This window comes from Mustela erminea, chromosome 1 (assembly GCF_009829155.1).
Source record: "Mustela erminea isolate mMusErm1 chromosome 1, mMusErm1.Pri, whole genome shotgun sequence".
Lineage (NCBI taxonomy): Eukaryota > Metazoa > Chordata > Mammalia > Carnivora > Mustelidae > Mustela > Mustela erminea.
The window spans coordinates 49,400,181-49,423,369 of record NC_045614.1 but is presented as its reverse complement, the minus strand read 5'-3'; the positions used below and the strand labels follow the sequence as shown (position 1 = coordinate 49,423,369).

The following is a 23,189-nucleotide window of genomic DNA, read 5'->3' as shown; positions in this document are numbered from 1 at the left end:
CAAGATCACACAATACCTTATTTTTTCTCCTCTAGGAAAGAATAGTCTAAGAATTTTGTTCCTGACTTGTTGAGCTGGTATCTAAAGGAGTCTTGTTGCCTTGAGCAGGGACTGATAGAACTAGCTAGTAATTATCTTACTTGGAGCTCAATGACATGAGGAATTAAACCTGCAAAAATGGAGAATCAGGATGGTGAAATCTAAGGCTTCCCAATAGTTAAGAGTTTTGTACCAAGTTTTTTGGTAATACAATAGTAGTCACTGCTATTATAAATTTTTCTAGCAGCCTCCTCAACCTGTATCTGTCCCCTCCCAAGCATCATTCACTGAATATACGTTATGTGTCAAATATTGTACTTACTCCTACTTAACATGAACAATAACTTGGCAAGTTTATTATCTTCTCCTTTTTAGCTGGTGATAAAAATGGAGTCAGAGGTCAGAGAGGTTGAGCCCCTAGCACACTGTTTCATGAGTAGTCACTGCCTGGCCTAGGATTTCAGTTGAATCTGTTGCCACAGCTTTCACTCTTTCACTCTGGTACACTGTGTTCTGGAGGGAGAAGTTTCTAGGGCAAGGAAATACACCAAGAGACAAGTATGTACCAAAGCACAAAGACTGAGTTAATATGTGTCATGAAGGACCATAAATTGATCAACTTAAGGAAAAATGAGTAATCAAACATGGTATGATTGGTGTAGCCCAAGAAGTCTCTTTTAGAAAGTTTGGATTGGTTATACAATGAAGGCACTGGAAGATCTTCATTAGATAAAAGGCATATATCTTTGCAACAACACCTGCATGCTTGAGGAATGGAAACTCAACATGCAATATCTTGTCAGTGGCTGGCATCTACAAGATAAGTGATAAAAATCTGTTGAACTGTTGAAGGTATTACTTACAACTGAATCTCTTGTTTTAAGTGCATAATCAGGCACCAAACATTCACTCAAATATTATTAGCTGGCTGATGAAGGAAGGCATGAACAAAAACATAAACAAAACTTTAGAATGTTCTTTTCTTGCTCCCACTCAGCTTTAGCCACATCAGTCCCCTCTGTTCTTTCAGCAGGAAATTATCTTTCTTAGAGATACCTTCCTCCATGTCTTCCTGCACACTTATGAGATCAGTTCTCCAGACAAGTTTACAGTATTCTGAACATTAACTTCCTGATGTTGATCAAAGTTTGCAATTACATATTTGTGTAATTATTTCACTAACCTATAATCATTAATGTTCCATACATGCTAGTATGGATCCATACTCTCTCTCTCTTATTGCATCTCTGGAAATTAGCATAATGCTTGACACATAGCTGACAATAGGTATTTGATAGGTGGATGGATGGATGAATGGATGAATGGATGGCTAAATACTTAGTGAATGCAAAAAAAGAGAGAAAGAGATGGAAACTGAAAGGAGAGAAAGAAAGAGAGGGAAACCAAGGAAAATAATTAGATATTTCCATTTTTCTAACATTTAGTGGAAATGAACAAGTAGAAGATCTAAATCCCAGTGGGGGGGGACCACAAAAACAGAAACAAACAAACAAACAAAAAAACCCAAGGAAACGATAGAAGAGGAGTCGGGGAAGCTATGCTACATTTAGAAGAGGTGGATTAATTCCATGGTTTAACATAAGAACAAGGTATTTAACTGGAAATTGTATAGAATTTTAAGTTTGGTGAGGTCAAGACTTCGAAGGTAGTTTAGGATGGGATATGCAGGCCTGTTAACAGTTGATCCTATTTAAGGAAAGTGTTGAGCCTGAGGAAGTATCATTTGTTCATTGGGAGAGGAGTGCCACCCAAAAAAAGAGAAACCAGCCAAAAAGTGGTCCAGGGCCAGCAGTGGGACTGAAAAATTCTGAGTCGTGGAAGTCAAGAGTGGGCAAGTTTTAATATAAGCAGCCACCATTGGTGATGTCAAATGCAGCAGAGAGTTCAGGGAAGAAAGGTAGTTCCCTTATGTTCCTCATTAATAATCTGTGCTATTAAATCCAATGTGAAGTATGAAATACAAATGAATTTCTGCTAATACCTGCCTTCTATAGATATTCCTAGTTGACATGCACAATAATGTTTTTTCTCCTTTGGGGTGCCATTTTTTCTTCTGGAAGCACAGAAGGAATACTGGGAATTTATTGGCTTCTTCTATAAATTTATGTAAAAATTAATCTCCCAAATAGATTCTACCTGTTGAAACTGAATAGACGATGGGTTTACCTTATTCTACCCAGCAAGAACTAGAGCAAGGCTTTGCCAATTAGGGTTTCAAGGCTACACAGCTCTCACTCAGGAACCCGAGATGACCATGATCCAAATCCAGTTTTTCTCAATGTCTGGTTCTCTTCCTACCTGAAACAGATTCCCAGAGGGACTAGGCCTTACCTGTAAGGCATCTGATTTAGAAGTCCAAAGGGGAGCTTCTACAAATGTAACAAGCACCTGGTACTCTGGATGCATACCACAGTTTGCAAAACTACATTGGAGTTTATGCAGAATCCATCTTCGTGCATTTGCCTTTTAGAAAATGTGGTCAAGTTATACATACATTTTAAAGGTACAATGCTTTAATCTAAGGTGAAGTAGAAAATTCTACTTTTTTTTTTTCATACTCATGATAAATACCATCATGTGAAAAAGTCTGACAACCTCAGTAATAAACACAATAATACTTACCTTGTGGCTTTTTTTTTTTTTTTTTTAAATTTGTGGAGTTGCCTTTTCACTTGGGGATAAAACTGGTGGATATCACTTCACATGATTTAGTACCACCAGGGAGAAGAAACTTCTCCATTTAATAACCGAGTGGTTTCCATTTCTAATATTGTGTAGCCTCCTTGTTATTTATTATTTAAACAGTTATTCATCACACCAATCCCTCCTCTGGAAGTAACATTATTTCAAATTTTATAAGGGACAAACAGGACACTGTAATTCCTCAAAAACCCAATACACAATATGTACATAATTGTCCCTACTGCTGTGTCATTTTGTGTTTTCACATACTATACCTAGAGCACGTGAGCAGAGGGCAGGTCATGGAGGTCTTTCTTGGTGAACACTGTCCTCAGTTTCCACTTTGATACTGAGGTATTCATTTTATTTCCTTTACAACCTTTCTTGAATATTACCTTTATCGTGCAGACAGCAAGATCTTAAATTAGAAGGAAACTTCCATTAAAATCCCATCTGTGGTGCTTCCAGCATTTCTGTTCTTGACTTGATTGTTAAAAACACATTCCTTCCCTAACACCTTGTCCTATGTTTCCACATCCCTGCACTCTCTAGAGTTTATCAGTTAAAAAAAAAATAATAATAAGGTTCTACTTTCAGGATAACAAATCCTCCAAAGATATGCAAACCTCATTCATATGCTGAATGGGATGCTAAGGTTTTATAAGGAAGTACTGGGAACCTTTCTTCCACGCATTTCTAATGTCTGTGAAGCCACTGCAGCTAATAGATGAGAACTGAATAAATCCTCCATTTGTTTAAGCTGATAATACTTTTGCCAGCTCGGTGCAACAAAAGCTCGGTGTAAAGTTCCTTAGCTAGGATTCCTTGACTCAGCACCCAAGCCACTTCCAATTACCTTGAAGAATGTGGCAATAGTTGAATGCAAAGAGGTATTTTATGTGATCAGACTGTGAACAGCTGATGAAGATTAGGCTCCTAAGTAGACCGGAAGGAAACACTTAATTATCATGCTTAAAGTATCCTCTCTGCAAGGATGGTAATGAGTTAGTACGAGTTGTGAGTCCATCTTACTTAAAAGTTTTACTGTCTGGGTTTTTTCACTTCCCATCTCCACTCCTCTGCCCTTTGTTCCTAAGAGGTAAGACACAGATCTCCCCTGCCAAGTTCAAATCATTGGTCCTCTATACTCCTGTAAAAAATAAACAGAAAAATTATGTTTCCAGGCCCATGTCTGCCAGCTGCACCTTCCTCTACTCTTACGACCTCATCTCCTGGCCCACAGTACTGTTCTCAACACCTTGCTTCAGGGTCACACTTTTCTTTAATTTTACCCTCTACCTCTTGGATGACTTCCATGGGCCTTTGAACTCCATTCTCAACAGAAAGTTCCTCAGTTGCCTTTGTTTCCCCTGTACATTCCACATTACCTCTACCTGTCACAGGACAGTGCCTACGTAGCTCTTGACACTTTTCTGAAATGCACCATCTTTTAAAGCTTTTAATCAACTGCCTGGCCCTCTGGCATGACCTCCAGTGCTTCTAGCTCTCACACTCCCTCACTCAGAGCACACTGTTTCTGGAGATTTCACCTCCCTATTGCCTCTCCCTCGGTGGGGCCCCTCCTCTCATGTCTTTATTCCTTTATCTTGCCAACTTAGATACTTCCCTCGATTCATTTAGTCATTCAACTAATTCTTGATTTCCTACTATTTGCATCACTTATCCCTGAGAATATAGCAGTAAATAGCAAAGACAAGATACCTGACCTTGTGCAAGGTACATCCGACCATGCTCCTGCTGAACCTTGAATCACTTCATTTTGTATCTATCACATCCTTCTGGAATAATTCTGTCCAGAATCGTGTTAAATATTTATCATCTCTGCTTTTACACCCAGATTCCCAGGTGCTGCTAACAAAGACAAATTGCAGAGCTCTAGGAAGTGATGCCACAAATTTGATTAAGCAAAATAAAAACGTGTTTTATAAATCAGAATATATTTGTGATCACCCTCATTCTGAATCCCTTGCAGAACCCAGTATAGTCCTGTGATAATAAAAACAATGGCCACTAGTGTTTATTGTACTAGGTGCTATGTAAAAAATGCACCCCATTAAAAAGGCTCCCTCCTGTCTCTGCACCTCTGTCACCTTGCACCAGGCACAACACATAGAATCCGTGAAGGTAAATTTGGCAAATAAATCTATATCTTACAGATGAGAAAACGGAGGCTGAAAGCAGCTCAGTTACTTGCCCAAGGTCATACAGTAGCAAGTACAAGCCAGCACTGCCAAGGTGAGAACTGCAGCCCCGGGCACCCTGCAGCCCTAGTCTATCATGCTGAATGGACACTGCTTATGTCATGTCATCACCACTAAGGAAGGCATTAAACCTAGTGAGGGCTCGGGCTGTGTCTGCTTTGCTCTCTCGTCTTTGCTCTTTTCCTTGCCATTTGAAAAAGAAAAAAAAAAGAAGAGAATAAATGAATGAATCTTTAGAGCGAGAGATCAGATGGGGAGGGGGTGAAATATTTATCTTCTCTCACTGTGAGGCGTAACTGTGGCTGAATATGTTGTTGTCAAAAGTACTCATGCCTTTCCAGAGTGCCTTCTCGATTTCTCTTGCTGTAGTTGGGTTTAAGGCAGCTGTACTAAATATAGAAGGCCCAGGATCTCTAAATGACCTATTTAATAACATTTCTCTCTTGTGCTCCAGACATTTCCTTAAAAAAGAAATGGGTTTGAGTAAATAAATCCCATTTTCATGGTAATAATTGCAGAGGCATCTGAAAGATAAAATGGGCCATTTTCATCATGTTTGTGAACAGATATAGCAGAGCCAGGATGATTTGTAAAAGATAGCAACATCTTTGTGTCTTAAAAATGTTAAATATCTATAGTAATTCTACTGTTTCCTATTACAAATTTTAACATCTTACACATTTAGTGTCCAAAGCTGAAAACAAGGAGAGGAGATCCTCGATTTGACATAGAAACCTCCACTTACGGAGACACTACTAGAAAGACTTGCTTCTACAGCTGAAGTGTTAGGATATTTTATCAGTTTATCTAGATTTCTGTTGTGGCTGAGACTATGTATGCAGAGGAGAGAGGGTGATGAGCAGGATATAGAAAATGAGCCTGCAGACGGGAAGGCAGCCCCATGAGAGAAGATGGCATTAAATGACATCTTCATATTCCAGAGCCGTGGTCGGCTGGCTAAGAAGACTGTACAGTAGAGTCACTAAATGTATAAGCCCAGTCCTAGACCAATTCAGTAAGTATCTCTTGGAGTAGGATGGAAGCATCAGAACACTTTCAAATTCCCAAGGTAATTGCAAAGTCCAACCAAGCTTGAGAAATGCTCTACTGGTGTTTCTGGCAGACACAGCTGTTTGGAATCGGAGGTCACAGCAGCTCATCTGAGCAAGGCCAAGTGTGTGCCTTCATGCTCTGTATGCTCCCCAGCAAACCTTCTCTTCCTTTGCATTTTCCCTTATTTCTCTTTCAGGATACATTTAATTTCTCATACTAACTTTCTTCATTGCTGTTACCTTCTCTCCATCCAAAAAGTCCATACAAAATTACTTTTAGCCAAAACCCTGACTTCATTTTTTCATGTATATATTTTGTCCATATTTTTAACCTCAAACCTTCCCTGGTGCTCCTTCCACTCCAGCATCCCCCAGCACCTGCGTTCCAGGATCTATCACAAAGCCAGCTGTTTGGAAGTGAGCATCCAGGAGAGCACTTCTAATGATAAAAGAAGGCTGAAATGGCTTCAGATTTTCTTTACATCACCTGTTATTTAAACCAATTAGAGTCACGCTATCACAAGCAGGGCCCAACACCTCTGAATTTTCTCAGATGCTATCTCTCCTTTTGCTTTTCTTGCCAAGGTTTAGCAGATATATAGATAGACTCTCCTGTCTTGCACCTCAGAAACAACAGGGTTATTTTTGCTTTGTCCAAGATGATTTGATGTAGCCATTATTAGCACTGTTATACATCTCAGAGAATAAAGAAGGTTGGCTTTGTGATATCACGGACCTTGCTTTATTAAATTTGAGTTTTATTAAATATATAATACTTGGTATCTTTTATAGTAAAAATTTTTAACTGTGAGCAAGAAAACACATTTGCTATAATTTAGTTGTGCAATAAATTGGCTGGCTTAATTTAATGATCAATTATTAATGAATTAGTAACAGATAAATAAATTCCATAGATTATCCCTAAGCTTCCTTTTAGCTAATAACGATAGCTTCTTCTTCCACTGAACATTTAATAGGAGCTGCTAACAAGTTGCAAAATTAGCAGATTTAAGTTTCATTACCTTTTGATTTCCCTATCTGCCTTCTAATGAGAGATCTAATAAGCAAAGAAGTGGCCAGGAGGAGGCAGTGAAAAAGAGAGAAAGAAAATAAAAGCAAAAGGACTGAGACACATAGAACTAAATGTACATCATTACCTACTCACTACTTAAGAGTCTCTTCTCTTTAAGACTTTGGTGTATGTCCGCGTTAGAGCTACAGCACTAATACAATGTCATGAACAAAGACAATCATGTCCAATACACTGACGTACCTTAGGGAAACTCAAGAACGATTAAAAGACACACAGCACAATTCTATTCATTCCTATTTTATTTAGCCAGGGTGTTTGAGTAAACGTCAAAGGTAAGGCTCTTCAAACAACTCTTTCATCAATTTGGTACAAATGAGCAGATTATCAACATACATTTTTTTTTTTTTAAGAATCATCATCTTTTTTTTTTTTTTAAAGATTTTATTTATTTTTTGACAGACAGAGACCACAGGTAGGCAGAGAGGCAGAGACAGGGAGGGAAACAGGCTCCCTGCTGAGCAGAGAGACTGATATGGGGCTTGATCCCAGGACCCTGAGATCATGACCTGAGCCGAAGGCAGAGGCTTAACCCACTGAGCCACCCAGGAGCCCCTAGAATCATCTGCTTGGGCAGTTTATCATAGCATGTGAAAATTACTATTATCACTCCATACTCATATCTTGCTATTGCCTTTCCTACCTCCACATGATGGGTCACCATACTCACATAATAAACCTGCTACTGTTCTGAATGACTGTTGTATTTCCAAATATCGAACCCATCTTCAAATAAATTTGAACCCCTCTCACAGAATATTAAAATCAATAAGTCTTGCTATTGGAAAGCAATTTTGAAAGAAAACATGATGTAAGACAATTAAGTAAAAATAGCATGGCTTGACAATCTTGCTTTGTGTGTGATTCTGGGTGAATTATGTGCCTCTGAACCAAGGACAGCCCTGAAAGGCAAACCTTCCATTTCCTGATGCCACCAGGGGTACGTGTTACTTGGTTGACTGAGCTATGGAGTTGAAATGAACAACTTCACAGTACTAGTTAAAGTTCTTTCCAAATTATTAATTCAAAGTTATAAGAAAATGGTGACACTAAGTCTAATGCATATCCATAATGCAAGAGTCCCCAGATCTTCAGCTTCTTTGAAATTATTATTATTATTTAAAAATATGTTTCTGAACAAACCAATTCATCACATTCAGAAAAACACTGATGTTAACTTATAAAGGCGTAACATGATGTTTGGGAAAAGCTATCTTACATTGTAAAAAAATAAATAAATAAGAGTAAAAAACACATTTGGGAGTCTAGGACCTTAGTCCTCCTAAGAATAGGATTCAATTTGAATGTAAAAAACATAGTCACTTTTCCACACTACTATCCTTTTTCCATACTTAATTTTAGAGCTAATGCTTAAATAAGTCACCCAGAAAGCAAGATGATTATTAATTATTTACTTATTTGGAGCCAAACCATTTTAATCTTCACTGAATTACTTATTTACAAATGAAAAACAGTTCAGAAATCCCCAAATATTGACCTAGAACATAAATTGCATGTTTTTTCCTCTTACAAAGCTATTTTTAATATGAGCAATTATTAATGTATTCATTTCCAAATGGAGGGAAAAATCACTGCTCTACAATTAATGTAGTGTTGGGTCCAGTATTTTTCCACTTCTGTTAAAAAGCAATAGATTGTCCAGCACTCACAATGGAGAAGAAGTGAGGATGTGACATTCAGTGCAATCAAGAACACTTCTAGCACCAGGACGAGACCTTCTTCCTATCTCTACGGTGGTTCTTTGCCCACCCAGCATCCATTTCTCAGTGTTTTCACCCTTTATTATGAGGTAGTCCATGTGCTTCAGGGAGAGCTGATCTAACCTCCAGACCTCATTAGGTTCAAGGGACTCTTTTACCCTTGTCACTGATGAACTCAATAATGCAGGACTAAATCACTCACTTTCATGAAACATTCTTGGCTAAAGGGATTGGTGAAATAATTGGCAGGTAACCCATTATTGTCCAGTAAAACATAATTAATTATTGCTTAGGCCACTGAAAAAGAGATCTCTTTGCTTCTATTAGAGAACCACTGGAAGAATCATCAATCCTTCTCTGAACTTCAAATACTACATGAGGCTTCAACATGCCCCAGCCATGCCCTCCTGTCTGAAGATGAAGCTGCCACAGCAGGGAGTGGTGGCTGATTCAGGGAAACAGGGCAGGAGTCCTGAGCAAACAAGGTCTGACTTCTGTCCTACACCTGAACTTTTTCCTCTAAGTGCAAAATACATGTTCTGTCTTCTGTTAGTTTGAATTTTCTTCCTTCCTATTATATATAACCCCAAATACTTTTTTTTGACATGTCCAAAAATGTTTTTTATAGGACTCTTCCTAATACACAAATAGTGGAAAACAACCCAAATGTTCACGAACTGTAGAATAGGTAAACTGTAATATTCAAATGGAATATTGTACAGCAATAAAACAGAACAAAGTATTGCAACAGGTATAATTCTCACAGACATAACCTGGAGTTAAAGAGGCCAGATATAATGGAGTCCACTTCCTGTGATTCCATTTATATTAAGTCAAAACCAGACGAACTAATCCATGTTGGTAGAAGTTTGCAGAATAGTGGTTCCCTATAACCCAAAACACTTTGATCTATTCTTCGATCATAATCACAAACTCTTCATGTATTATATCCCAGCTTTCTCCACACATTAAAATGCCTATCCCCTTACAACTGCCTATTTTTTTTTAACAATTTAATTTCCTTTTTCTCAGTAAGTCTTTCCTGCTTTATCTGGAATCAATCTAATTTCAAATATCTAAATTTACTGGGGAAGGGAAGAGGCATTGGGGCATGGATATGAACACACATAAGTATTTATTTTCTATGCATCCCAGGAGAAAATATGTTTATATACTACATGATGCCTAACATACTCAGAAGTTTCGTAATTTAAAAAATAGTCTGGACTCAAAAAAAACCCAACAACAACAAAAACACCTCATGATAAGAATTAGTTATCATGGTATCAGTGGCCTTCTAAACTACTGTACCTCAACATCTAGATTATGGTAAATGCAGAAGCTCACACTGTCCGAGGCATTACCCAAAAAAGCAGTCTCTTAAACTGGAGATTTTGGACTCAGAAGGTCTAGGATGCACTTAAGATAGCCGAGTATATCTTTGAGAAAGTTGAGAACCAGGAGTGGTATTTTTTGAAGGAGCAAAAGAAATGTTGTGTGCTTGCTATTGTTTTAAGAATACTTTGTATACTTTTCCAGGACCCCAGCTTGGGGACTGGGTTCCCCATGGTGGACATCGGGTTCGGACTTAGCCTTCTTGCCCTCACTGGGGGTGAAGGCAATGGGCCAGGAGGGCTGGAGCCTTGCTGGATTTCCAAGGCCCTCCTGATAGTCAGGAATCAGACTGAGGTGTGGGGGATTCACCCGTGCCCCCCCATAGGAGTACTGGGGTGGGATTTTATACTGTGAACCTCAGGTTAAAATGGAGATAGTGCCCCAAGATGACCTTGAGACCTGGGAGCAGAAAAGCAACTTTGAGGGGTCCTCCCCCGACCCTGTACTATCCCACTAGAGGCTGTGAAGCTCTCAAGGAGAAGTTGGAGCAAATCCCTGGGGAGTCCCAGAACATCAAAGTTCTACAGAAAGACCTGCAACAATTTGCCAAACTCCTGAAGCAGAAGAGGATCACCCTGGAATATACTCAGGCCAATGCAGGGCACATGATGAGAGTTATCTTCTGGAAGGTGTTCAGCCAAACGACCATCTGCTATTTTGAGGCTCTGCAGCTCAGTTTCAAGAACATGTGTAAGCTGCGGCCCCTGCTGCAGAAGTGGGTGGAGGAAGCTGACAAAGATGAAAATCTACAGGAGATATGCAAAACAAAGACCCTTGTGCAGGCCCAAAAGAGAAAGTGAGTAAGTCTGGAGAACTGAGCGAGAACATGTGCTTGCAGTGCCTGAAACCTGCCCTACAGCCAATCAGCGACATGGCTCCACAGCTCAGGTGTCAGAAGGATGTGGTTCAAGCATGATTCTGCAATCATCTCCAGAAGGGCAAAGTATCAAGTGGTGAGTATTCACAAGGAGAGATTTTGAAGCTGCTGGGTCCCCTTTCTCAGGGTCACCAGTATACCTTCTTCTGGCACCAAGACCCCATTTTGGTGGTCCAGGGTATGGAGGCCTTACTAGGCTGTACCCTCGGTCCCTTTCCTGGAGGGTGAAGCCTTTCCCTCTGTGTCTTGTACCACTCTGGGGTCTCCCATGCATTCAAACCAAGGGGCTGGTCCTTCCCAGGAAATAGGGTAGGGGTGGGGCGTTGCAGAGGAAAGGGGAGAGCTAAGGAAGGAGAACCTGGGATTCGAACCAGGCTTTGGGATTAAGTTCTTCATTCCCGAAGAAAGGATTTGGGAACACAAAGGGTGTGGGGGCAGGGAGTCTGGGGGAACACTTTAGAAGGAAGATGAAGTTCAAGGATGTTCTTGTGTTTTTAATCCCTGCATCACTCATCACTTGTTCTTAAATAAAGAAATCTGTGACAAAGTAGGTGGAGGAAATATATATTTGATTTAGGAGTAGAAAATTGAGTAATGGTGATAGCAAAAGGCTATTTGAAACTTTACCTGAAAGCAGGTATTTAATGAAAGAAGATGACATAAATGGGGAAAACACTTCCCACATATATCTTAGAACAGAGAACAAGACAATCCTGAGAATTACATTTGATTTAAGGCAACATGACTACAAACTTTCTCAATTAAACACGCCAACAAGCCAAAAGACATTACTAGGGAACACAGAGCTCCAAAAGCAACAGATCTTAGTAGGAAGTTAAGATAAATACATTAAAGTTTCAAGAGGGTTTAAAAAAAATAGCTGGTAATGTAATTAGTAGTAGAATATTGTACAAACTTCAGCCATGTTGAGGCAGCACATAATCTAATCTTGTCCCCAAATTATTTTACCCATTATAGAGAGATCATTCCATTTTAATTATTGCTTTACATAAGAAGTGTTCTTTTTTGAAAATTGTATTTAATATAGATGCTTATATCCTGCCTCTTAATCATCTAACAGTTATCCTATGAGACAATGTAAAACTTGGGCTTTGATATTAATTAGTTATATGATCTTGGGCAAAATATCTTAATTTTGGTATGCCTCAATTTCCCCATCTAACCATTGAGAATAATAGTTCCTTCTTATGAAGAGATTATCTGTCTATTACATTAGATACATAAGAGATTATCTGGTGTATTACATTAGATAGCTTTTGCTAAGTATTTACGTAATGTCTAATACATGGCAAAAATCCAAGAAAGTTTAACTGTGGCCATTACTATTGATGTTTTCTCTTTAAGTTGACAGCAGCATACAACTTGCAGCTGCTACAGAGAAGGAAAGTGCAGGGACTCACAAAGAATTGGGAAACTAGGGCGCCTGGGTGGCTCAGTGAGTTAAGCCGCTGCCTTCGGCTCAGGTCATGATCTCAGGGTCCTGGGATGGTGTCCTGCATCGGGCTCTCTGCTCAGCGGGGAGCCTGCTTCCCCCTCCCTCTCTCTCTGCCTGCCTCTCCATCTACTTGTGATTTCTCTCTGTCAAATAAATAAATAAAATCTTAAAAAAAAAAAAAGAATTGGGAAACTATACAGGAAGAAAGCACCCTTTCTAAAACTGTACTTCCGGTTCTAGTATATAATCCATGGCAGCCTTCATAAGCAGAAAAATCGTCTCTACTTTTTCAATGCTATTTGATATTTCAAAATAAATTAAAAATGAGAATCAGAAGCAAATCAAACCAATTATAAAATTAAATGTGTTTTTCCATGATTTGCCCAGGCCCCTCCCATAAACACTAGATATTCTAATATGTTCCCCTAGGACAGTGTTTCATAAGCCATGGTCCTATACCACTAATATTAGAATCACCCCAGGTGAGGCAACTTATTAAAATGCAAATTATTTGGTTCCAAGCCCAGAATGAAGGAAGAAATGTAGTGGTGAGTGGGGAGAGGTTCTGAGAACCTTCAATTTTTGCAGTCGCCTGAGGTAAATTTTTATGTACACTTAGATGTGCAAAATAATAATCTAGGGCATTGGTTCTCAACTAGCATTAGCGTCATCTAGGAACTTGTGGGATATACAAAATCTCAGGCCACACCCTAGACCTGCAGAATCAAACCTGGGCATGTGCCTTCTAGGTTATTCTGATACACGCAAAAGTTTGAGAACTACTGCTTAAGAGTCTGCTATTCAAAGTGTGGTTCAAGAAGCAATGCTTAGGCATCACCTAGGAGCTTGTTAGAAGTCAGAAATTTGGGACTGCAATACCATCAGGTTTGTTCTTTCCCAAGATTGCTTTAGCTATTTGGGGCTTCATCCCAGTCCACATAAACCTGATTTAAAATTTTTAAACAATGGCCAGATTATTTCTATGCACATTAAAATCTGAGAAATTCTGGGCTAGGTCAGTGTTTTTCAAACTTCCATGAAAGCAAAAATATAACTTTCTAAGCTCCTTCCCTAGAGATTCTGACTTTGAGGGTCCAGAATGATTTTAAGATTTTATATACATTAACATGAATCCTAGGTAATTAATGTTATCAGCAAAGTTTAGGAAATATGGCTTTGAAGACTAATTCCTGGGTACCACCTAAATTATGAATCATTGCTCTACATCAGGTTCTCAATTTTGGCATTATGAATATTATGGGTCAGATGATTCTTTGTTGCAAGGGCTGCTCTGTGCAGTGTAGGGTGTCCAACAATGCCCTTGGCCTCTCCCCACTAGATGTCAGTAGCAGCCTCTACATTTATGACAATTAAAAATATCTCCAAACTTTGACAAATGTCCCCTATGGGAAAAAAATCCCCCCATTCTCTACTGAGAGCCACCACTCTAAAAGGCAACTGTTATAGTTATCTATTATTTCATAATACACTACTCTGAAGCTTAGGAGCATAAAACAAAAACCATGTGGTTTTTCTCAAAAGCCAAGAATTCAGGGCAGGGTTGGCTGAGTTGTGATTCTTTTGCTTCATGTGACACCATCCCATGATACTCCCTATCAGCAGGGAGTCTTCTATCAGCAGCTGAACTGGAAGATCCATAAACACTCAACATCTGGTCATTTAGAGCTTTGTCTTTCCACGTGATGGCTCAGCATGTGGCAGCCCAACCCAAGGTTCTTCAAAACATGGTGGACAGTTTCTCAAGAAATAAAGCAGAGGTTTCCAGGGATCTTAATAGCGGGGAATGGAATTGTCACAGTGTCATTTCCTCCATGTTTTAAGGATTAAATTGAATTGCAAAGGCAGCCCAGATTCAAGTGGAGGCACATGGACCCTACGTACTTATAGGATGGGAGAGGTTGATAGCAGTCACATTTAGAGACTACCACAGTGAGTTTTGCAGGTACAAACCACCTTAAGAACAGAAATTGCTATACCATGTGTGTTTTTTTTTAACACATTTCTAGTATGTTTATGTAAAATATTGAGAATTCAATATAATATTGTCCCTTAGCATTTTTTAAATTAGTTCTAGTATAATTAACATGCAATGTTAAATTAGTTTCAAGTGTATAATATAGTAATTCAACAGTTCCATATATTACTCAGTGATCATCAAGATTAGGGTATTCTTTTTATTTATTTATTTATTTATTTATTTATTTATATTGGCAATATCTATTTCTTTTTTTTTTTCTTTTCAGTGTAACAGAATTCATTGTTTATGCACCACACCCAGTGCTCCATGCAATATGTGCCCTCCATAATACCCACCACCTGGCTCCCCCAACCTCCCACCCCCGCCCCTTCGAAGCCCTCAGATTGTTTTTCATAGGCCGTAGTCTCTCATGGTTCATCTCCCCTTCCAATTTCCCTCAATTCCCTTCTCCTCCCCATCTCCCCATGTTCTCCATGTTATTTGTTATGCTCCACAAATAAATGAAACCATATGATAATTGACTCTCTCTGCTGGACTTATTTCACTCAGCATAATCTCTTCCAGTCCCGTCCATGTTGCTACAAAAGTTGGGTATTCAGCCTTTCTGATGGAGGCATAATACTCCATAGTGTATATGGACCACATCTTTCTTATCCATTCGTCCACTGAAGAGCATCTTGGTTCTTTCCACAGTTTGGCGACCATGGCCATTGCTGCTATAAACATTGGGGTACAGATGGCCCTTCTTTTCACTACATCTGCGTCTTTGGGGTAAATACCCAGTAATGCAATGGCAGGGTCATAGGGAAGCTCTATTTTTAATTTCTTAAGGAATCTCTACACTGTTCTCCAAAGTGGCTGCACCAACTTGCATTCTCACCAACAGTGTAAGAGGGTTTCCCTTTCTCCACATAAGATTAGGGTACTCTTAGTACCCATCACCTACTTCATTCATCCCTACCCTCACTGTGGTCCCTTTGGTAACCACTGGTTTGTCCTCTATAGTTAAGTCTACTTTTTGGCTTGTCTCTCTTTTTCTTTTTCTCCTTTGCTCATTTGTTTTGTTTCTTAAAGTACACATATGAGTGAAATCATATGGTATTTGTCTTTCTCTGACTGACTTATTTCACTTAGCATCCTACTCTCTAGATCCATCCATACTGTTGTAGATTGCAAGATTTTATTCTTTTTGATGGCCCAATAATAATCCATTGTATATACCACATCTTCTTTATCTTTTTATCTATTGATGGACATTTGGGCTGCTTTCATAACTTGGCTATTGTAAGCAATGTTGCAATAAACATTGAGGTGCATATAACCCTTTGAACTAGCGTTTTTGCATTTTTTTGCATAAATAACCAATAGTGTAATTATTGGATCATAGAGTAGTCCTATTTTTCAAATTTTTTGAGCAGCCTTCATATTGTCTTCCAGAATGGCTACACCAGTTTGCATTCCCACCAACAGTGCACGAGCATTCCTTTTTCTCCATATCCTCACCAACACTTGTTTCTTGAGTTTTGAACTTAGCCATTCTGACAGATATGAGGTGATATCCCATTGTGGTTTTGATTTGTATTTCCATGGTGATGAGAGATGCTGAGTATTTTTTCACACTATGTCTATACATTCCATTAGACTTTTTTCTCCTAAAAGATGTATTGTGGAAAGGATTTCTTCTGGCTTTCCAATTCCAATTTCCTTCACTCTAACCTCATCCACATTTTGGGGAATAGACTTCTTGAATTTTTACATATTATAAAGTATACATAACTAAATTATAGAGTTAGATGAGTTTTTACATCCTGGACCAGGATATATGTTATCAGCACCACCAGAGCCTCCCAGTCACTACATCCCTGCAAAAGTAACCACTGAATTCTATCACTATTAATGTTTTGCCTACTTTTCAGTTTCATATAAATTGAGTTGTAGAATATCACCCTTTTGTGTTTGGCATATTTTTCTCAATATCATGGTGGAAGATTCATCTGTGTTGTATAGAAAGCCTAACCTTTCTTATCTCCCCTTGACTGGTTTATTTATCCTCCATCTCTTTTATTTTATTTCACCCTTTATTCCACAGCTGCTTTAATATTTTTAAAAAACTGATTCTGTAAGTCTTCTGATAAAAACTCATCACCAGACCCTAGATCTCTACTACTTCTAAAATAAAATCTAAATGCTTAGCCTTCACAATCTCATGCCAACCTATTTTTCAAATCTTACATCACTTACTAACCAGAATACCCAGCTGGATCCCACTTAATCTTTGATGTCCAGCATGTTTTCACTAAGCCTTTTACCAGGGTCCTGATGGAGAAATGGACCTCTTCTCAAGGTCTTGCCATTTTTGTTTTTCCTTTTCATTTGAGTTGGTTAGGCTTTCAATTATGATTTTTTAAGCACAAGAGTAACTATACACTCCAGGAACTGGTCAGTTGAGATCTAATAACACTAAGAAAATTGAGACTGTTTCTGGCTAGACTGGGAAAAAACCTTGAGGTAGAAAGTATTTCTCCTTTGAGATATCACCTCAGAAACAGAAATTCTCAAAATATAAAACTTGACTGATATTTCAAAACATTCATGCTCAGGAACAGGTAAAATAGAAGAGGTTAAGAGAAACAAGTAACAGAGGTATATTTGAATAGAACTGCACTATCTTAATTAATCATCTTCCATACTACAAATATTTCCGGAGAAAGAGTGTTGGTTGAGTCTCTAATAAACAACTTTGGAGGGACCATCTACTAAAGAATCAAGAGCATCAGAGAAGGCTATGAGTCCAGGAAAAAGTAATTATTACTGACAGAACTGTAATTTTTTTTTAACATGAAGTAATAGTAGACATGAAAGATGTCTTTAGTTATTTGAAAGAACATGATTTCTGTTTCCACTTAGTCTAGAATTGGGTCTAATCTATGTGTGTCAATATGACATAAACAGCATATGCACACAATGAGCTCCCATCATCAGGGGTGAGAGCCCTGAGTTAGGTTAAAGTTTGGTCTAATATAGGTAGTTCCCAGCTGCTGGTATATTAACTAAAGCCCAAGAGTCACCGAGGTACTTTTTACAAGGCAAAAATTTCTAATCTCACTTCCTAACCTACTGAATCACATAGGACATAGTATCTAAGAACATGCCCTTTTAAGTTAAGTACCTATCAAGCTTTAAGATCTCCTTTAACTGAAGAAATGTTTGCCTTTGATACCAAAAGGTATAAGGAAGTATTTCAAATTGTTCCTGATTCAAAAGATTCTAAGACTTCTAAGCTTAATATGGAAAATATTTTTTTCAACTTCCATTTATTTGGAAGCTACCATGTGTACTGACATGGAGTTAACACAATGAGTCAGGTCCATGAACTCACATAGTATCCAAATTGAAAGGGAAAACAGACATGAAACTGGGAGATACAGAAAATGAATTAATAATTACTACTATGTCAAGCCATATAAATGTGATGAGTATAATGAAAGAAACTATGGCTTGATGCAGAGATGCTAATAAGGAAGTCTGATTGAGAGTGGAGTTCAGAAATATCTCCACTAACAAAAAGGATATTTAAGCTGAAGCTGAAGGATGGGAGAGGGCTTTTCAGGTCATGAATGAGTAGAAGGGCATTTCAAGCAGAGGGAATGGTACCTATGAAGAAGACCTTAAAGTGGAAAGAAGGAATTTGCGTCTGTGAGGAACTGAAAGAAGGCCTGTGTGTTTGAAGAAGAAAAGTGGTCTAAGATGAAGTTGGTAGCTAAACAGGAGCCAGATCATGCTCAGTGTGATGTTTAATTTTATAATGAGGTCAAACATTATTCTGTATGTTTCCCTGAGGGTGATTTGAATGAGAGTGACATTTAAGTAGGTAGACTTTATGTAATGCAGATTGCCCTTCAAAATGTAGGTAGACCTCATTCGACTGAAGTCCTAAACAGAGCAAAAGAAGGACCTCACCAAGAAAGAGGGAATTCTGTCAGAAGACAGCCTTAGGACTTGAACTGCAACACTATCCCTTCCCTGAGTTTCTAGTCTGCTGGTTCACCCTTCAAATTCAGGGCTTACCAGACTTTTATATATATCCACATATATCCTCTTGGTTCTATTTCTCTGGAGAACTATGATTAATGCAACAAAAGTTGGAAGATTTATAATACATACTTTATTTTGCTAAACATTAGAATGGGAAGCCATTTCAGAGAAGTAGCTTTAGCAAATAGTGGTCATCACATATTTAGTTTTTGTAGATAGATTTTTATCCTGGTATCTCCATATACAGACTTCTAGAAAGGGCTACCAGATTCATAGTTTCCCCTCAGGCCCCTTTATCTCTTTAATATACTCTCCCATGCATTTTATATCTTTCCTTTATCCCCCTATTATTTCATTAAGTCCAATCTCAAAAGTTCTGCACTCCTTGTTTTAAAGGTTTTGCTGGGGAAATCACTGAAATAAAGCAGCTGTGAAACCACTTTAACTCCACTGCTCCCAACATATCAACTACATAGACTTCCAAAATACCAATATTCTTTCTCTAGAATTTACATTGAACAACCAGAAAAATTCAGCCCAGATATCCAAGTTAAAAGAAACACTAATTTATTTCCCTTTCTAGAACTAAATCTGTAAAGAACTTTCTTTGAATTGGGATGCATGGGAGGGAAGTCTTCTTGTAATTTATTTTCATAGCTCCCATCCAAGGGAAGTCACCAAACTAAATCAAGTGAGACAGAGGCACCCTGACTGACTCACTAAAGCATGGAGGGAGATCAGAATCTTCTTGAAGGATTCACACAATTCAAACAGCAATTATAGCTCTCAATTTTCTCACTAGGCAATACCTGCATGACTTGGTTTAAAAAAAATCATGAATGATATTTGGGCTTTCATCATCAAATACATTTTTTAGAACCTACTGTGTACAATTTCAGGTCTTAGGAATTAGATGATTGATAGCATACACTATTCATTCAACAAAAACATGATGTACATCAAGCCCTGTTCAACCCTCTGGGGATACAGCAGTAAACAAGGAAATATGAGGCATGGATCTTTCCTCTTCTGTTGAATCCTTTTTTTATTCTGGAGGGGGTGAAACAGACTATAAAATTATAATTAAGCAAGATAATTTCAGAATCCAATAAGTGCTATGACTATAATCATAAAAAGAGCAAACACTTAACATATATTTTGTGCCAGAAACTGCATGAAGAATTTTATTCACATGAACTAATTTTACCCTCACAACAACTCTATGACACAAGTACTATTATTATCTGTTTAACAGATTAGGAGTCATCGAGAGGTTAATGAATTTGGCTGAAACTAGGTAGAGCCAGGATGTGCCTCCAGGTCCCTCTCACTTCCATGTTAGGTGAGTGGCTAGGATGGGAAGGCACTGGGGTCCACTTAGAGGAAATAGTCAGAAAAGGCCTCCCTGAGGATTGATATAGCTCTAAGACATAACTAAAGGATTCAAAACATCCCAGAACCCAAGAAACTCAAGGATTCAAAACATTCTAGAAGTTAAATGACTTAAACCATAAGTAGAAATATGATGTCTGAAACAACACAACAGGAACACTTAACATTTTTGGAATGTTCCTTATTTGCCAAACTGTGTTAAGTGCACCTTCAGCTCAGTCTCAGTTAGTCCTCCAAATGCTCCTACGTGGTAATGCTATACATCCCCACTTCAATGAGGAAAGCAGGAATTCAGAGATAATAGACAGCTTGCCTTGGGTCAGCAAGAGACCAAGAGTGATTCTGTGTACAGAGTATAGAAACATTTGGTGACAGAAAATATATTTTATACACAGAGTTTGTTTTTTTCTTCATTAATGGAGATGAGCTATGTGGTTTACTAGAGAATGTCTCAAGCAGAGACAACACCTTTTTGTGAAAAGAAATGGAGAACAGAACTGACATTTATTGATTATCAGTTACATATTAAGCACTGTATTCAGTGCTTTTTGGAATTACAACTTCTAAACTTGAAGTAATCAAGATTCCCACTAGCAGCTCAAGGTACTAAGTTTGAATCTACACTAACAGTTGTCACCTCATTAATGCTTGATGCCATGAGGTTTCTTACAGATGTCAGAAGTCTGGTCTCTAGCTGTATATTTAAATGCCAAAATCTCTATGCTTTTGTTGTATTTTATTTCATTTATTCTTTTAAAGATTTTATTTATTTATTTATTTATTTATTTGACACAGAGAGAGAGATTGCTTCAGAGAGAGAGAATACAAGCAAGAGAGTAGCCGTGGGAGGGGGAAAAGCAGGCTCCCTGCTGAGCAAGAAGCCTGATGTGGGGCTTGATCCCATGACCCTGGGATCATGACCTGAGCCAAAGGCAGATGTTTAACTGAGCCACCCAAGCACCCCTAGAGCTCATATTTTAAACATACCTCTTATTACCTTTTTAAAAATGATTTTATTCATTTATTTGACAGACAGAGATCACAAGTAGGCAGAGAGGCAGGCAGAGAGAAAGGGAAGCAGGCTCCCCAGTGAGCAGAGAGCCCGATGCAGGTCTCCATCCCAGGACCCTGGGATCATGACCTGAGCAGAAAGCAGAGGCTTTAACCCACTAAAGCCCCTTTTACCTTTTAATTTAATAAAGTATCCCAATATTTTAAGTTATGTGAGTGTATGTGACTAAATGAAAAGGAGAACAAGAAAGAATAATAGCAAGAGAGAAAAAAGAATGAAATATAGCAAGAGATAGAAATAGAGAGATATAAAGAGAATGCATAAAAATGGGTTTCTCATAGGGAGATGGAGAGGGGGTGGGAGTTGAGGGAAATTGGAAGGGGACGTGAACCATGAGAGACTATGGACTCTGAAAAGCAATCTGAGGGTTTTGAAGGGGCGGGGTTGGGAGGTTGGGGGAGCCAGGTGGTGGGTATTAAGGAGGGCACGTATTGCATGGAGCACTGGGTGTGGTGCAAAAATAATGAATTGTTATGCTGAAAAGAAATAAAAAATAATAGGTTTGTCACAAAAATCTTAGCTGTCACAGATGCTTCAAAGAAGTGGTGTCCATGTATTACCATTCATTACCTTAGTATAATTCAGACCCTTGTTTGTGTGTTATTAATTTGCACAATAGAGTCAGGTCCCTGGAAAAAAAAGTACAAAAAGGAAGAGGTCCACTGAATCCTTGGTCTTCCCAAAGTGGTCCAGTGTTCAATAAGATTTCCTGTTCTATCATGGAACTTCTAAGATAAACACAATTTCATATTCTAATCATCCGGAAGTGATGAAAAAGGGAATGATGAAAGCAAATAAACAACTTACAGCCTGTCTCTGCTTATAAGCAAACCCATGCAATCAGAAATCAGTGACCTACTTCTTTCAACTGTGGTGTTTCTCCAGTTCATAGATATTAGCTTAGTTATCCACCCTTACAGTCACCCATCTATCCTCTCAACAAACACACACTGGGCACCTATAATTACAGGCCTATGATCTTAACCAGAGGTACAGTTACAGGAATCACGAGCTTAGAGATGAAGACTAAAGTCATAGACATAGAAGAGATTTCCCAGAGGGGGAGAAAATTGGTGAAAAGAAATGAAGGCCAGTAATAGAACCCCCTGGATAAAGCAGACATTGAAGCATAAAGAATTATAAGCCAGGAAAGGAAACTTAGACGAAATGGTCAGAAAATTAGGAGGAGAACAGAAAAGGTCTACTTTTTAATAAGAAAGGAGGGCCTGACAAGATCAAATCAGAAGAAGACTGGATTAGTCCAGAGACTTCGGTATCTAGGAGGTTATTGGCATATTTTCACCTGTGACATCTTAGTGCAAGGTTGAAGGTAAAAGCCTGATTACTGTGAAGTGACAAGTGAAGGATAGGCACTCAGTGGAAACTGTAATGGGAGATCTACCTGAGGACTCTAGCTGTGAAGAAAAACAGAAGGGGTGAGCAATAAAAGGATATTCTAAGTCAAAGGAGAGCTTCTAGTATAAGATGGAGGTGACAAGCACATTCACAGGCTGTGTGGAAGGAACCAGTACAGAAAGAAAAATTGGAAATGCAGGAGAGAGGGAGCAGAGGGTCACGAGGCACTCAGATCAAGAGCACAGAAGCAGAGGTATGTAACCTTTGCAGGTGAGACACACCTTTTCCTCGGGCACTGAAAAAGAGAATGAAATTAGATGCAATTCTATATTTCAAAGTATAAGAAGAGGAATTTGAAGGAGAGCACATCTAAAAATACTGTTTTTCTAGGTGACAAAGGCAAGGTTCAACTAACTACTGGGAGAGTGAGGTCGAGAATTTGAGGGGGCTGGTGTGGTATGAATGCCTATGCTGGAGAATGGAAGGGGAAGCAAATCAAGGACGTTTAGAATTACTGAGTGGACACAAAAGAAGCAGCTGAGTTTGACATTCACTTCATAGTTTTGAGCTACAGTGGCATTTCTTAAAGTCTGTCCCACAAACCACCTGAATTATATTTTCCTGAGGTCCTTGCTAATAATGCCAATTTGTGGGTCCATTTCAGACCCTACTACATCTTCTCAGTTGATACTGGTGTTCTGTGAAGTCTGCAACCACTGATCTGGACAATTTCTCAAACTTTCTCAGTCCCCCAAATCACTTAAGCTCTTGTACAGATTC

General features: G+C 38.6%; 1 protein-coding gene and 1 pseudogene across 6 annotated transcripts in view; one reads left to right on the top strand and one right to left on the bottom strand.

Annotated features, from left to right (window-relative positions):
* GRM7 (glutamate metabotropic receptor 7) overlaps positions 1–23,189 on the bottom strand; it is an 888,308-nt gene that overhangs the window by 534,219 nt on the left and 330,900 nt on the right. The gene's annotated exons all lie outside the window — the stretch shown is intronic.
* LOC116566951 lies at positions 10,394–11,412 on the top strand (annotated as a pseudogene).